We start from the raw sequence: 13907 nt of genomic DNA on the forward strand, positions 1-13907 counted from the left end.
CATGAACCAATCACTGCAGGGTCTGTACATGGAGGTTTCGATCCTTTGTCCAATTCACACACCCCCGAAAGGGGCTGGGATCTGAGGAATGCTGACAGAGCTTCACCTCCACGCTGCCATTCCGGTCGGCAACTTAGCCACACCCATACACCAGCACAATTTGAGTGCCTTTGTAGAAGGTTGATCAAAACTTTTTTGTAATCCAAGATCAACAGGGAGAAGGGTCAGTGTATTAGCAGCTCCAATATGGTGCTATGGGGCTAAGGAATTGACACCAAAGTGGTGGGCAGTAGGAAAACTACTTTTTCAATGCCCTCTGATACATGGGTGCCACTTTTGGTGCCAATTTGGTCATATATGTGTGATAAAATTCTACTGGGAGCCAATCCAACCCTACATCTTACCTCCTTCCCGCCCTTTAATATACTCCTTAATGTCTGACTCCAAAATAATCCCCTCCAAATATTTCACCATTCTGGGCATCTAGCAGGACAAGCAGTGCCCTGTCCAAGAAGGCTTGTATTTTTTCCCCTGGTACCATTGTCTGTTCCCCATAAATCTCCCTGTAATGTTGGGTGAACACATAGTGTATGTCCTGCTTTGGGAACAGCATGTCCTGCACAGTATTCCTAATCACATTAACAGGGCATCTCCTGTCTGCAGGCTGAATGAGCCATGTCAACTCTCTATCCCCTGCGACCTTCTCACAACTAGTTTTAAAGTATACCCAATATTTCAGGTCCCTAAACTGCACTGACACTGTCATATGCATTTCTTTTTTCTGCTGTTTATCTAGGTCTAGATCTCTCTTCAAGGATTATACAGATAGATTTAGTGGCTTACTAACTACACCTTTTCAACTTTTCTCTTGTTGCAACCAACCCTTCTGATATGTGTGTTCTATCACATGTGTCCCATCAGAGTCTTGTTTTATTCCTATCTCAGTATGTACATCCTGTACCATCGTCTTCACAGTTTTCATTGCCTAGTGTCATTGTAGCATTTGAAAAGATTGTGGTCCCTTTCCAATCTCAATTTGAGTTAGAAATCAGTGAATAGTGAATATCCCTCCATGATGAACAAAATATAGTTGATTGCTGTACTCATGTTGAGTAACTGTGTGCATGCAATAAGGTGCAAACCGCCAGCATGGTTGACTTAATACCTAATTAATTCTTCAGGGATCTTGTTCTTTTTATCATTGGCTGGGTAGCCATGCTTCCTAATTGGAGTACCTATGGTTTGCTTTGTTTCAATACAACTGCCCCCTTACCTCCTTTGCACATTTTACCATTTTGGTACTGATAGAGCTCAAAAACTGAGTATTCTACACATAGGTTATGTAGGCAAGGTGATCAGAAAATTTACACCAGAAATATGCATGATATTGCCCATGCTAATGCAATATTTTCATTTTTGTCTCATTTTTTAAAGGTATCAAATACAGATGTTTACCTTTAGAGAGGTAGGTCCTCTCTGCTTTTATTAATGAACTTCTTACCCTCACTTCCAATTAGGGTTAGGGAGTAACTTATTAACCCTAATGAATGCCCAAGACCTTTTAGGCTTTTAGGAAAGGGTTGAAACGTTTCGGTTGGACCCAGGAGTATGTGGTCCTACGCTGGGACATCCTCGATACATCAGGAGTCCTAGACTCAAAAAAGGCTAAGGGATAGCTCTCTCCGGATCTGTGCATAAGATGGTGCGGAAAAAGGAAGAACTGACATCAGAGTGCATGGGGGCATCTATGTAGGTCCTGCATGTCATTCCATCGCCCACGATGCCGATAACAGACGTGGAATCGACCGACGACGCCTACCGTTGCGCAGGCGAATAATGTTGAAAAATCTCGGGCTGCAGACTAACGCCTGGGGGAAATTCTAACAGTAAATAATCTACATCTAGAATATATCTCTAACAGATACATTGTTACTAAAGGAAAGTAACTTCTTCATCTTTACCTGGTCATTGCCCAACTGTATTTTTTAATCATACCCAGGGTACCACGTAAATAAAAGTACACTTTTGTGGTATACCCTGAGGTATTTTCAGAAAGGAACTGGACCCATGTTATCCAGAGAAAAATATATCTAAAAACTCCATCAGGATAGCCCAAACCAGTCCTGGTAGCATCACCTTACCAGGGTGGGACGGGGTGGTCTATTATGAAACATGGCACATTACGTGAGTGAGCCCACCTCGTCCAATTAAAATAAAATAGCAACAGAATCATCTGAAGTGTTTCTGGTATTTCCTCCCAGGCTCTGCCAACACAAGGACACCACACCATTATTGTGTGTTATAGTTACTTGCAAGGCAGGCGTGGGCCGTTCTCAGCCTATTTTTCTCCCTTGGTGTTATACATACTATACTTTTGGACTACCTATGCTTGTACTGCTACTTTTGGCAGACTAATTTGAATCCTTCTTTGTGGACAACCTGTTTTTCTATGCCCCATGTGTTTGCCCTTTGCAAATGATTTTGCCTGCTGAACTTTTTGAGATTGTCTGCTTAGTAACAAGATTTTGCCTTTTCCCCTTTAGCTCATGTCTATTAACTCTCCCTTGATCCTTTTGACCTGTGCTTTAGAACTTTGATTGCTCTTAATAGAACAAAAAATCTTTCTGCCTTTGATGGCGGAAGGAATCTGTAACTTCTATTTGATGTGAGTTTATTCTATAACAAAACCATCTTCTGCCTTTGATGGTGGTAGAAATCTGTAATTCTGTAAACCATCCTCTTCTGAATTAGTACTGTTGACCAAATATGTAGTTTCATACTACATGCTGCAAGATTCTTGACCGAAATGCTTATAATTATACTTAAATGCATTGATTATGGAACATTAATATCACAACCGAACTATCTTGTCTGTTTTTGTGTCCTGATGTTCTTTTATTAAAGCTGTGCTATTCAATATTGATTCAAAATGTGTAAGAGAGAGAGTCATGGACTGTTTTCAGAACATCAAGTTCTGTTTCTTTTATTTTTTGCTGCAACTGCAGACCTCTTAGGGCCTGATTGCGAGTTTTGGCGGTCCTGAAGTGGGCTGCACGGTACCGCCCCACTCTAGGACCGACAAAACTCACTGCAGTCTGCCCGCAGAATCCAAGTAATTTTATGGTCTCGAGGGAGGGTGGCATTGTGGTGCTGTGGCAGTGATGTTTAAAGGCTCATTGTGAGCCTTAAACAACACCTCTGCGGGACCCCTGGTGCACGTTCCTGCACGGGAAAGAAGGCACCATGTTGTGCATTCCTTCATGCAAATCTACAGAGATGCAGAACATGTGCCCCCCCCTGCATGCAGCCCGTGCACAGGGGAAAGAGGGGGCCCTGTTGGGCCCCATTTCTTTCCCTACCACCAGCTGTTACATGGAGGAAGAACCTCCATGACACCACTGGTGATGAGGAAAGTTGTAATATCCTTGGCGGTGCCTTAGGGCACCACCAAGCATATTGGAGCCCTCAGACCACCGCAGGACCGCTGGGGAAAGCAGTTCCCTGACAGTTGCGACAGTTCAATAGCAGTCCAAATGTCAAATTCCTAATTTGGCAGTCAGACTGCCAGTGTGGTGGTAGCTTGACCATCACCACCGCACCCCCAAGAGTGTGGATAATCCTGGTTAGACTGATATTCTTCAGGAGGTTAGGTCTACCCATTCCAATACTTTATTTCTATTGTATGTTCCTAAGAGTGGAGTATTTGAACCTAATTTGGAACTTGTGAGTTGCCTGCCAATTAATGGTCCTCATTGGGTGGCCAATGTGGATTTGGATACCTTAATTCCCACCCTTCACTAAAGGCATAGAAAGATCCATCAAAGGAACATTGCCTCTGTGGTAAGGTGCAGGGATGAGAATTGACTAATTGTAGAGGGCCCGGTATGGTTAGAGTAATGAGTCTGTAAAAATGCTTTAGCCGGATCAAAACTATGGTGCTCTGTTACCAAAATCACATAATTTTTCTTATTCTTGCCGATCCAAGTACCCCTACAATTATCTTCAGAGGCTGTACTTTTGGCTACTGGGCATATCCTTTGTCAAGTCTCATTATTCTGTTGTCAGCTGGTTTAGTCCCTGTTGGGAGCAACTTGTGTGGTGTTTCCATCAAGAGTATATTTTTGATTTATCAGCAGAACTGATTAGAAAACCCCTTGAATGTTGCCCTCTTTAATTCCAAGTGTCAATTGTTACCCATGAATGACAGCCTTTGATTTCCTGGAGCAGTGGTCATTTCCTGCAAGGTAATAATATCTTCCTGATACCAGTTTCTATCACATTCTAGGACATGAGCACTAGCTGCAGTTTCATGAAGTGCCTGTCTCTCCCAGTTATTGATGCGAGCTATGTTGCAAGAAATATTGTGACATACATAATTTTGGTTGTATTAAACTCAAAAATACAGTAGCATTAAAAGAAAAATTGGGAATATAATGGCCCTCGCTGCCTTCAAATATTCATCTAATTTGAATCCTCATCTAATTCCTTGTACTTCTTTTTTTCATCAAACTGCAATATTTATCCCTGGAAATCTGACTCTCCAAGATTTACACCGGTGCTTCTGTGAGAAAAGGTATAAGAGATGTGCCCAAACAATTGGTACTGCTGCACCGCCCTGCAGTGGGAATCGACAGCAAAGTCAAGAGGTCAGGAACACCATAGTGTTTTGTATCTCTCTTGGTTCCATCGTCTATTCTCTGTGTACCACACCCTTCTGTTCCATAGTCCCGCTTGCTTAGAGGAATTGTAATTGTGCAAGGACCACCCTTCACTACAGGAGTAGCTGCCAAGACCCTTAACCTGCCGCTGATCCAAGAGTGAGGAAAGGACCAACTCCGTGGCCGCAGAGGAGGCGAGAGGCGCCGGCCCCGGGACTGCGAGGACCAGCATTCACCACCAACAGCTGGGTCCTCTTCCCGCGTGAGCCGCGCCCCCTCCCAGTGCCACGCCTCCATTTGAACACTGAAAACCTCTTGCGGCCCCCGCTACGCGGGAGCCGCTCGCTTAGAGGAATTGTAATTGTGCAAGGACCTCCCTTTGCTACAGGAGTAGCTGCCAAGACCCTTAACCTGCCGCTGATCCAAGAGTGAGGAAAGGACCAACTCCGTGGCCGCAGAGGAGGCGAGAGGCGCCGGCCCCGGGACTGCGAGGACCAGCATTCACCACCAACAGCTGGGTCCTCTTCCCGCGTGAGCCGCGCCCCCTCCCAGTGCCACGCCTCCATCTGAACACTGAAAACCTGTCGCGGCCCCCGCTACGCGGGTGCCGCTCGTTTAGAGGAATTGTAATTGTGCAAGGACCACCCTTCGCTACAGGAGTAGCTGTCAAGACCCTTAACATGCCGCTGATCCAAGAGTGAGGAAAGGACCAACTCCGTGGCCGCAGAGGAGGCAAGAGGCACCGGCCCCGGGACTGCGAGGACCAGCATTCACCACCAACAGCTGGGTCCTCTTCCCGCGTGAGCCGCGCGCCCTCCCAGTGCCACGCCTCCCCTTTGCTACATTAATTGTAAGCAAGCCCAGCAACGCGCGTCGCGGGGCGCGCGCGGGTCGGAGCCCGGGGCGAAGACCGGGTAAAGAGCGGGCCGTCTGAGGCCGTTCGAGGACGTAAGAGACTGGACTGGGCCACCCTTCTTATTTCCCTATCTGGCGGTACCCACCTCCATCCTGCCATTACCTTTATCATAGGTTAGTAATAATGGTTGTTACTAGGGGAACCAAAACCAAAGCTCCGGGTAGCGTGGGCAAATTGCTTGGTCCTATGGACGACTTCATTACGAAGGCGAATACGTTCATAGACCAAAGCATTTCACTAATAGAAGAAAGTGTCTCCTTAGACCTGGCATTCGCGAAAAGATCCTCCCTGGGGAACTTGGCGGAAGCTAGATCACCTGCTCTAGGAGCCCCGAATGCTGAAGCAAACCCGAGTCGAGAGAGACGCAGTTTACCTAACACAGTTGACTTATCAGTGTCCCAGCTTGCAGACTCACAGCTTAGCTTTGACCTAGAAAAAACACCGGACCTAGTCCCACAAACCTCACCACAAATCTCGTCCATAGACAAGATGATAGAAAGGGGAAGGAGGGAGGGGGCGATAACTAAGAAAAGGGTTCCCCCTAATCACCCAGTACCAAACAACCCGACCCACATACCTAGCGCCTCACAAGATCGAGCGGTTAGGGTAGAACAAATAGGAGTCCCAGTATTAGTCCATCACTCAGAGAACGAAACACCTATCCCGGTAATCTTGGATTCTCCAACCTCCACACAAACCCATAAGGGTCCACATGATACGGAGGACTCCCAGCTACTACTAAATAAAATAGCTAACATATTTAAACAATCTTTGCAACCCCTAGAACAACGATTAGCGCACTTGGAGACACAGATCCTAAAACTTGTAAAAACCCAACAACCCAATCATCTTGCAGGGTCACAAAAAACAGGAGGAAATAATAATAATAAAAAACCACACTCCATAAAAACAACAAATGTCAATCCGAATCCACCTAACCCCCAAAAGAAGACCCTTCAGATAACAATTCCCAGTTCCCCTACCATCAACAATACACCAAAGTCAGCTAACATATCACATCCAACTACTACATCGACTATACCTAACAACCCAACAAACATTACCTTACCGTCCTCGCCAGGACCACCAATCACACCCGCCCCAAATGTTCAGGTACCTAACAAAGTTGCCAATAAAACTATAAACAAATCATCCATCAAAACTCCTGTCCCTCAGAACTCAGTTCAAAACCCCTCGTCCGCCAGGCCCAGGAGAAATACTGCCAAAAATCTAGGTCAGTCAAGAGCTCCAGCCGATTTTCCACCTGAGGCCTCACCGTACGTAGTGGTTATGGCTGGTATTCCCGAGCTAACAGACCTTAACTCGGAACCTGGCTGGTCTCTAAAAAACAAGGCACAGCATTGGTTGCAGACCAATCGTCCGATCCCTTCAACCTGGCATGGAAGGATCAGATCTGTTTCTAGGGTCCCATGGGTGGGCAACACCAGAAAAACGATCCCAGGGGACTGTATAGTGCTAACTTTCGAGGACCTACGTATAGCAGACTATATTTGCTCCTGGGAAGACATTGCTTCAAACGGAGGTATTAAAATTAAGTCACTTTCTTTTTTCTACCCTTTTAGACAAATAAATGGACCTCCCCAGGAACAAGAGCCTCCTTGGGCCGTCCCACTCCCCCGACAGGATGATTTAGCAAACACTAGATATTATGGTCCCCCTAGACTTTACGAGCCAGATTATTCCTGGCACACAGTGGGACCACGTTACCAGGGGGGAGGTTGGCAGGAAAGGAGACCATATGCACAAAGGCAGGTGACCAGAGATCAGCCCCAGTGGGACCCATGGCATAATATCCCGCTGTACAACAGGTACAGTGGACTTGAAATGGTCGATTGACCATCAAAAGAAACCGTACCCACTAATTTCCATGTACCTTCTAGCCCTGGGAACCTGAATGTCTCATCGGCAGCCTCGGATGCCGAAGCTACATTCAGAGCAGAACAACTAAAAGATGTGAGTCCTCTGATCTCTATACTCTATTGGAACATAGCAGGTCTTCGATCCGAAATTGAGGACGGGACCGCACAACATTTTCTAAAACCTTTTCAAATAATCTGTCTCCAGGAGACATGGTCAACAGAAGAGCTACATTTACAAGGTTATAAAACCTACTTTGTCCCAGCATTAAGTAGTACAATGGGACGACCCAAAGGAGGGTTAGTAACCTATATAGCGAACACCTTACCCCACCTAAAAGTGGCCAGGATTTCTCAGGATTCTAATTATCAAATCCTTTCCCTTTCTCTTGCAAATAAGGAGACCATCTTCCTAATCAACCTATATAATAACCTTGAGGAAGACCAATTTATAATTCTCCTCAGTAATCTACACGAGAGTTTAAAACAATCTTATCAATGGAGAATTAATCAGGGGATAACCCACTTAATATGGGGAGGAGACTTCAATCTCCATCCATGTCTAACGACTAATCCACTCTGTTGTGGGATGGTGGATGAATTTGATGCCCCATTAGTACACTTCTCACATAATAAAGCTGGGAATATTCTAAACGCTGTCCTCTCGGACTTGGATCTGCAAATTGCTAACCGTCAAAATGCAGATTCTAACCTACTTAGTCCGACCTATACGGGTAGAGGCCACCACACAACAATTGACTATATCTTCTTATCTCCTGGTCTGACAGACATAGCGAAGGATTTTCGGGTCATTGAGAATATACTTAGTGACCATTCAGCCTTAAGGATCAATCTTCAATTACCCGACCTCAAACCCCCAAACTCGGATATAGCAATCACGCTTGCGCAGAATAAATTAGAGATTGGTAAACAGAACGGTTTCACTATCAAATGTGGAAAAATCAATCCTACTGAACTCACAAAAAAACTGATAATCCAGGCATACCCAAATATCTTAAAATGCCTGGATCTCTCCTCAAGCTATGAGGAAGTTCTAACGAACTTCAATCGCATCTTAGAGTACATCAAGGATTTACTCCTGCTAAAACCCAGAACAAATCACCCTGCAAAGAAAAGTTGGTTTAACCATAACTGCACAACTGCTCTAACCAAACTAAAGTCAGCACTTCATAATAAAGCGAGGGACGCAGCCCAAATCCAACTCTTAAGACGTCAATACATAGGGGAACGAAAATTGAGAATTGCACAATTAAAGCAGAAACTCTGGGATGATCTCCACAAGAGTGCCGTATCAAAAAACAGTGAGCTTTTCTGGCGTACAGTCAGAACCCCATATCTCTCTGACACCGGCACCCCCAGAATAGAAGTTGCCATAGATGAGCACACATGGGTTGCACACTTTTCCAAGATCTTTAAAAGTACTTCACCCACAAACTTATTGCCCCCTAAAGTACAGTATCCCATTCCGTTCCTGTTTGATATTCCTGATCTTTTGGTAGCATTGCAGAAAAGCAAACTGGGTAAAGCTCCAGGCCCCAACGGGGTCCCAGTGGACTTTTTTAAAAACAACCTAGATCTCTGGGCCCCCATCCTAACAAGAGTATGCATAGCGGCGGCGAACGAGGGAGTTTTAAGTTCCTGGACCAAGTCAATAATGGTCCCCATTTTTAAAAAAGGGGACCGCCAAGATGTGAAGTGCTATCGGCCCATCTCTCTGCTGGACTCGCTCGGGAAAGTAGTGGGGAGAGTTATCCTAGCGCGTCTCCAGCAGTGGAGTGAGGATCGAGGCATTGTCTCTGACATCCAATTTGGCTTCCGGGAGGGTTTCGGAACAACAGAACAGACCCTCAATCTCACCCTAATAATGGGAAAATACATACAGGCTAAGACCACCAAGATCTATATGGTCTTTGTCGATCTCTCCGCGGCGTTTGACTGCGTATCGCATGCAAAACTGTGGACGGTCCTAGCACAAATGGGTGTAGAACCATCTCTTTTGGACTTTTTGAGGGAACTCTATTCCGGCGCAACGGCCAGAGTGCGATTTGGTCTAAATGGCGAGTTGACGGCCCCGTTTACCGTAGGGCGTGGAGTCAGGCAGGGATGTGTCCTGGCCCCCTTCCTCTTCTCACTCTACACTAATGGTCTGGAGGGGGAGATGTTGAGGGGGGCTCAGGACCTCTCACGCATAAACCAGCGCCTGATTCCCGCCCTGCTCTACGCGGATGACGCAGTCATTCTCGCGCGTACACCACGTGAGCTCCAACTCTCACTGAATAGGTACACGACTTTTATGGGCAACCTGGATTTGCGGGTGAAGGTGAAGAAAACTTTTGTCATGACAACAGGCAGGGGGCAAAAAAGAACAAAAGCCATCCACCTCGATAACCAAAAGCTTGAGGTCACCCCCCATTACCCTTACCTGGGCATCATGATAGATGATCATCTGACATGGAAGCCAGCAGTAGATTCAAGGGGACATCTCTTTAAGAGATCAATAGCCGCTCTAACGAGCTTTTCTCAGAGATTGGGAAAAAGGCCCCCAGCGGAGCTATTGAAAATGTATAATGCGAAATGCCAGGCTATCGCCCTATACGGGGCGGGAGTCTGGGGATACACTGACACTAGCTCCATTGAGAAGGCTGAAAATGTTTTTCTTAGATTTCTCCTAGCCACCCCGAAAGGTACCTCAACCTATGCCATGCACCTGGAATTAGGAATACCCTATATAGAGGATCTAATCAAAACTGAACCAGTGATGCTGTGGAGGCGCATCTGGACATCCGATAAAAATGCGCTGACCCAGTCCATCATTGCTGATTCGATGGCCCTTGACAACTCCTCCAAAGTAAAATGGCTTTCTTATGTAAGATACTTTTTTTAAAGATCTAGGCTTAGTGAACTATTTCCTTGACCCAGAATCCATAATGGACATCTCGAAGAGAGACCTTAAACAATTAGCACTAAGACACTTGGAGGCTCTAAGATTGGCTTCTGAATCATTAAAAACTGCGGTAGTCCATGCAAACATGGTACAAATAGCCCCAGGCATTCACCCGTACCTGACACTCCAAATTTCAACGTATGAGAGAATGTTAATAACCAGATTTAGGCTAAATACTTTTTTCAGATTGGTCACGTTTCCATCGAAAACCTGTTGGGAAGTTATTCTGCCACCTTGTCCGTGTGACGGACTATCAACACAATCCAATCTACATGTGATCATGCTCTGCAAATTTCATCAACCGCATAGAAAAATCTGGGGGCATATTATCAAGGGGGTTTATCTCCGCTTTTTTGGCTTTAAAAGCCAAGAAAGCGGAGATAAAATTATCTCCCTATTATCTAGCTGCCGCTAACACCAGTTAGCAACAGCTAGTAGGAGATAGCGACCATCTTGGGCCCCACTTTGCATGTCAGTGATATTTATCACTAATGACATGCAAAGTGGGCGTGCCAAGATGTTAGCAACTGAAAACAGTCGCTAACATCGCTATCTCCTATTACCAACTTTTGGAGATATTCGCGCTAAGCGGCAATATCTCCAAAAGCTAACACCTGCCCTGAGCAGTTCTTAGCCATGTTATCCAATGGGAGGTGGATAACATGGCTAAGAGCATTAGCTCGCTAATGCATGAATATCGCTGACTTTTCAGCGATATTCATGCTTTGCGCCGATTTTTACCGCATTTGCGTTAAACCTTGGTAATACCAAGGTTTATTTGCGGTAAAAATCGCCGCAGTGCTGCGGTAAATTTTTGTCTCTAACCAAGCAATAGCGATAATTATCGCTATTGCTTGGTAATATGCCCCCTGGTTACTACCAATATTGAGGAACTGGGGACTGAGACAATGCAGGCCCGCTCTTCTTAGACTCCAAATGCTGGAAACTGAAAATGTGTGTTATTTTGTAAGTAACTTTTTAAAATGCATCGTGAAGCACAGGAAAAATTTATAAATGCCCTCATTAAGGATACTCTGAGCTGATTCCTGATGAAATTTTTCTATAATCAATCTTTCTTTATTGTATTAGCTCTTTGTATGAATTTTTTCCAAAATCGTGCATCTCGACTGTATTAGTTATGTAAAAATGTAATGTGTTTTATTAATTGTCTCTTTTATGGGTTTTCCTTTGTGAATAAGCCGAATAAAGAATTTTATATATATATATAGTCCCACTTGTACAATGACCTTATTATTGAGATTTGATTGTCATCTCCACTGAAGTAATTTTCTTGAGGCATATTTTTTTCTGTCAACCATCTTTAAGGCCACATGTACCAACCAATTGTGAGTACGCAAATATGCAGATTCACAGAATCGGACCGTTTATGAGTGCAAAAAAGGCTTTTTACATGTATCAAACCCTATATTGTGATTTAGTAACTTGTTACCGAATCGCAAAATGGGTTAGCTATTCGGTATTTGGAAGGGGCATGTTTAAGATTGAAACATTTTTTTCCGTAGTAATGTAGAAAACGACGCAAGCTCAAAGTTGCATAATTCCACTGGACCTGTTTATAGTGCAGTATAATTCACCATTCCCAATGATGGAGCTGCCATGGCTCTGCCTTCGGGAAATCAAATTTTGCAGATCTGATGAACTTATGGCAGCCTCTACAACATCAGAGTCTGTAACTGAGATAACAATTGTAACACTGTTTACCATGCACTGGAATTATTCTTCCACAGTATGGAGTCTCGTGAGAAAGGGAAGGCAATTCCCGAAACGCGCCGAGTAGGGCTGTGATTAAATCCGGTTTTTGAAAACTATTGGTGGCCTGGACTTCGTTCTTGAGAATCGTGAACGAGTGTGTTAGTATGGAGACACTATGTAATTTATAAATAGGTATCCCTGCTTAGGGAATCTGATTTAAAAAAAAAACTCAGGTCATAACAGGCCACCAATCCTGGCACAGCAGAGCGGGCTTACTGCAAGTTTTTTTTTCCCCTGAAGTGACCCTGCCCTCTATGCAAGAGAGGTTTCAATCTAAAATTGTCCACCCAAAAAAGCAAAAGACTGAGTTAAGTGGCCTAGCCACAGGTGGTGGGAATGAGGCTTCCTCCACCAAACCATCTGTAAAATGGCTGTCCCTCAGATCGAAGAACAATATTTTGGGATGTGTTTAGCCAGATTTTCATGGGCTTATACATGTTCAGTAGAAGCCTATGGTCAGAGAGAAATCTTGGAGTCAATGTTTCTAGGCAGCAAAAAACATTGATGCAGGGTGCAATGACACTGGATGCTGTTGATAAACTCCTTTGGGTGATTCTGTCTTTGTGATTTTTTTCTGGAGCTTTTACAATTTCAGCAGTTTATGTCACGCTTTGAATACTCTGAACCTTGTTGCTAGCTTGTCTGTAGTTAGCGTAATTGTGGGATTCACTCCCAGGAATTACATTTTGAGTTCCAGGAATCTTTCTGCCTTAGCCATCAACCCATTTGGTGTTCATAATCTACTTTTGACTGAAATTGAGCCTGTCTTTGTTCTTTAAGGGATCACTTCATTTTTTCTATCTGTATACTCTACTGCAAGAAATCTGCCTTTTCTGAATGGTCAGCTCAAATTGTTCACCTTTTCTGGACCCTATTTTGCTTTGAATAGACCTTGATGAATTTTAACCCTGCTAAACAGGAGTAAAGTGTATGTACTTCCCCTTTGGACATGTCAACATTGGCTTTAACCTGATTGGCACAATAAACTTTCCTACAAGTCCTTAGGATATGGTGCAGAAATGCATTCAAAGCAAACATAACTAAATCCCACCTGTGGACTGCAGCACCTATTGTGACATTCACTACAACAATAGGGAAACATAGCTTCAGGTCGACCTAGTCTAGCCTGATAGTAGTAGCTTGAACCCTGGTGCACAGTCCTGTCAAAATCACCCTTTTGACTGATAGGAAAAAATTATTTTAAACAATAAATCAGTCACCATTAAGTACATCCTGCTGCCACCAGGTAGGGGTATAATATGTAAGAGTGGAAAATGTGTGACACTAGAAATGGCATTATTCCCAGTGACTAGGCTCAAAATGACATTGTCACTGGTCAGGCTGTAGCTGGCAAATAGGAAAATTCCACATTATACTCTTTATAACTTTTGACCTATACCAGCTACAGACTCAGCTCTGACACTAATTCATATATTTAATAAAAATGCAACCTCATTGTGAAGTCGGAGTTTAATTTACTATATGGTAAATGTAACTTTTAGAAAGTTACCTTTACCCTAACTATAGCTGATGCAGGCTAATTGCATTTGCTCTGCAGCAACTGCTCAGCTGTACTTAGCTTGAATAATTAGTGAAAGATATACAAAAACTGCACTATTTTGTGTATGTTGCCAGCTACCTGTTTCATAGCACCATTACTTACTTTCCATTATTCGGGTTTTCTAATGGGGAACTAGTTTTTGTTGAGTGTTCCCATA

The 13907-nt window shown here is 44.2% G+C and overlaps 1 protein-coding gene across 3 annotated transcripts in view; it reads right to left on the minus strand.

Annotated features, from left to right (window-relative positions):
- Positions 1–13907, minus strand: part of LOC147698104 (interleukin-5 receptor subunit alpha-like) — a 501740-nt gene that overhangs the window by 440771 nt on the left and 47062 nt on the right. The gene's annotated exons all lie outside the window — the stretch shown is intronic.

Source organism: Lissotriton vulgaris, chromosome 8, assembly GCF_964263255.1.
Source record: "Lissotriton vulgaris chromosome 8, aLisVul1.2, whole genome shotgun sequence".
Lineage (NCBI taxonomy): Eukaryota > Metazoa > Chordata > Amphibia > Caudata > Salamandridae > Lissotriton > Lissotriton vulgaris.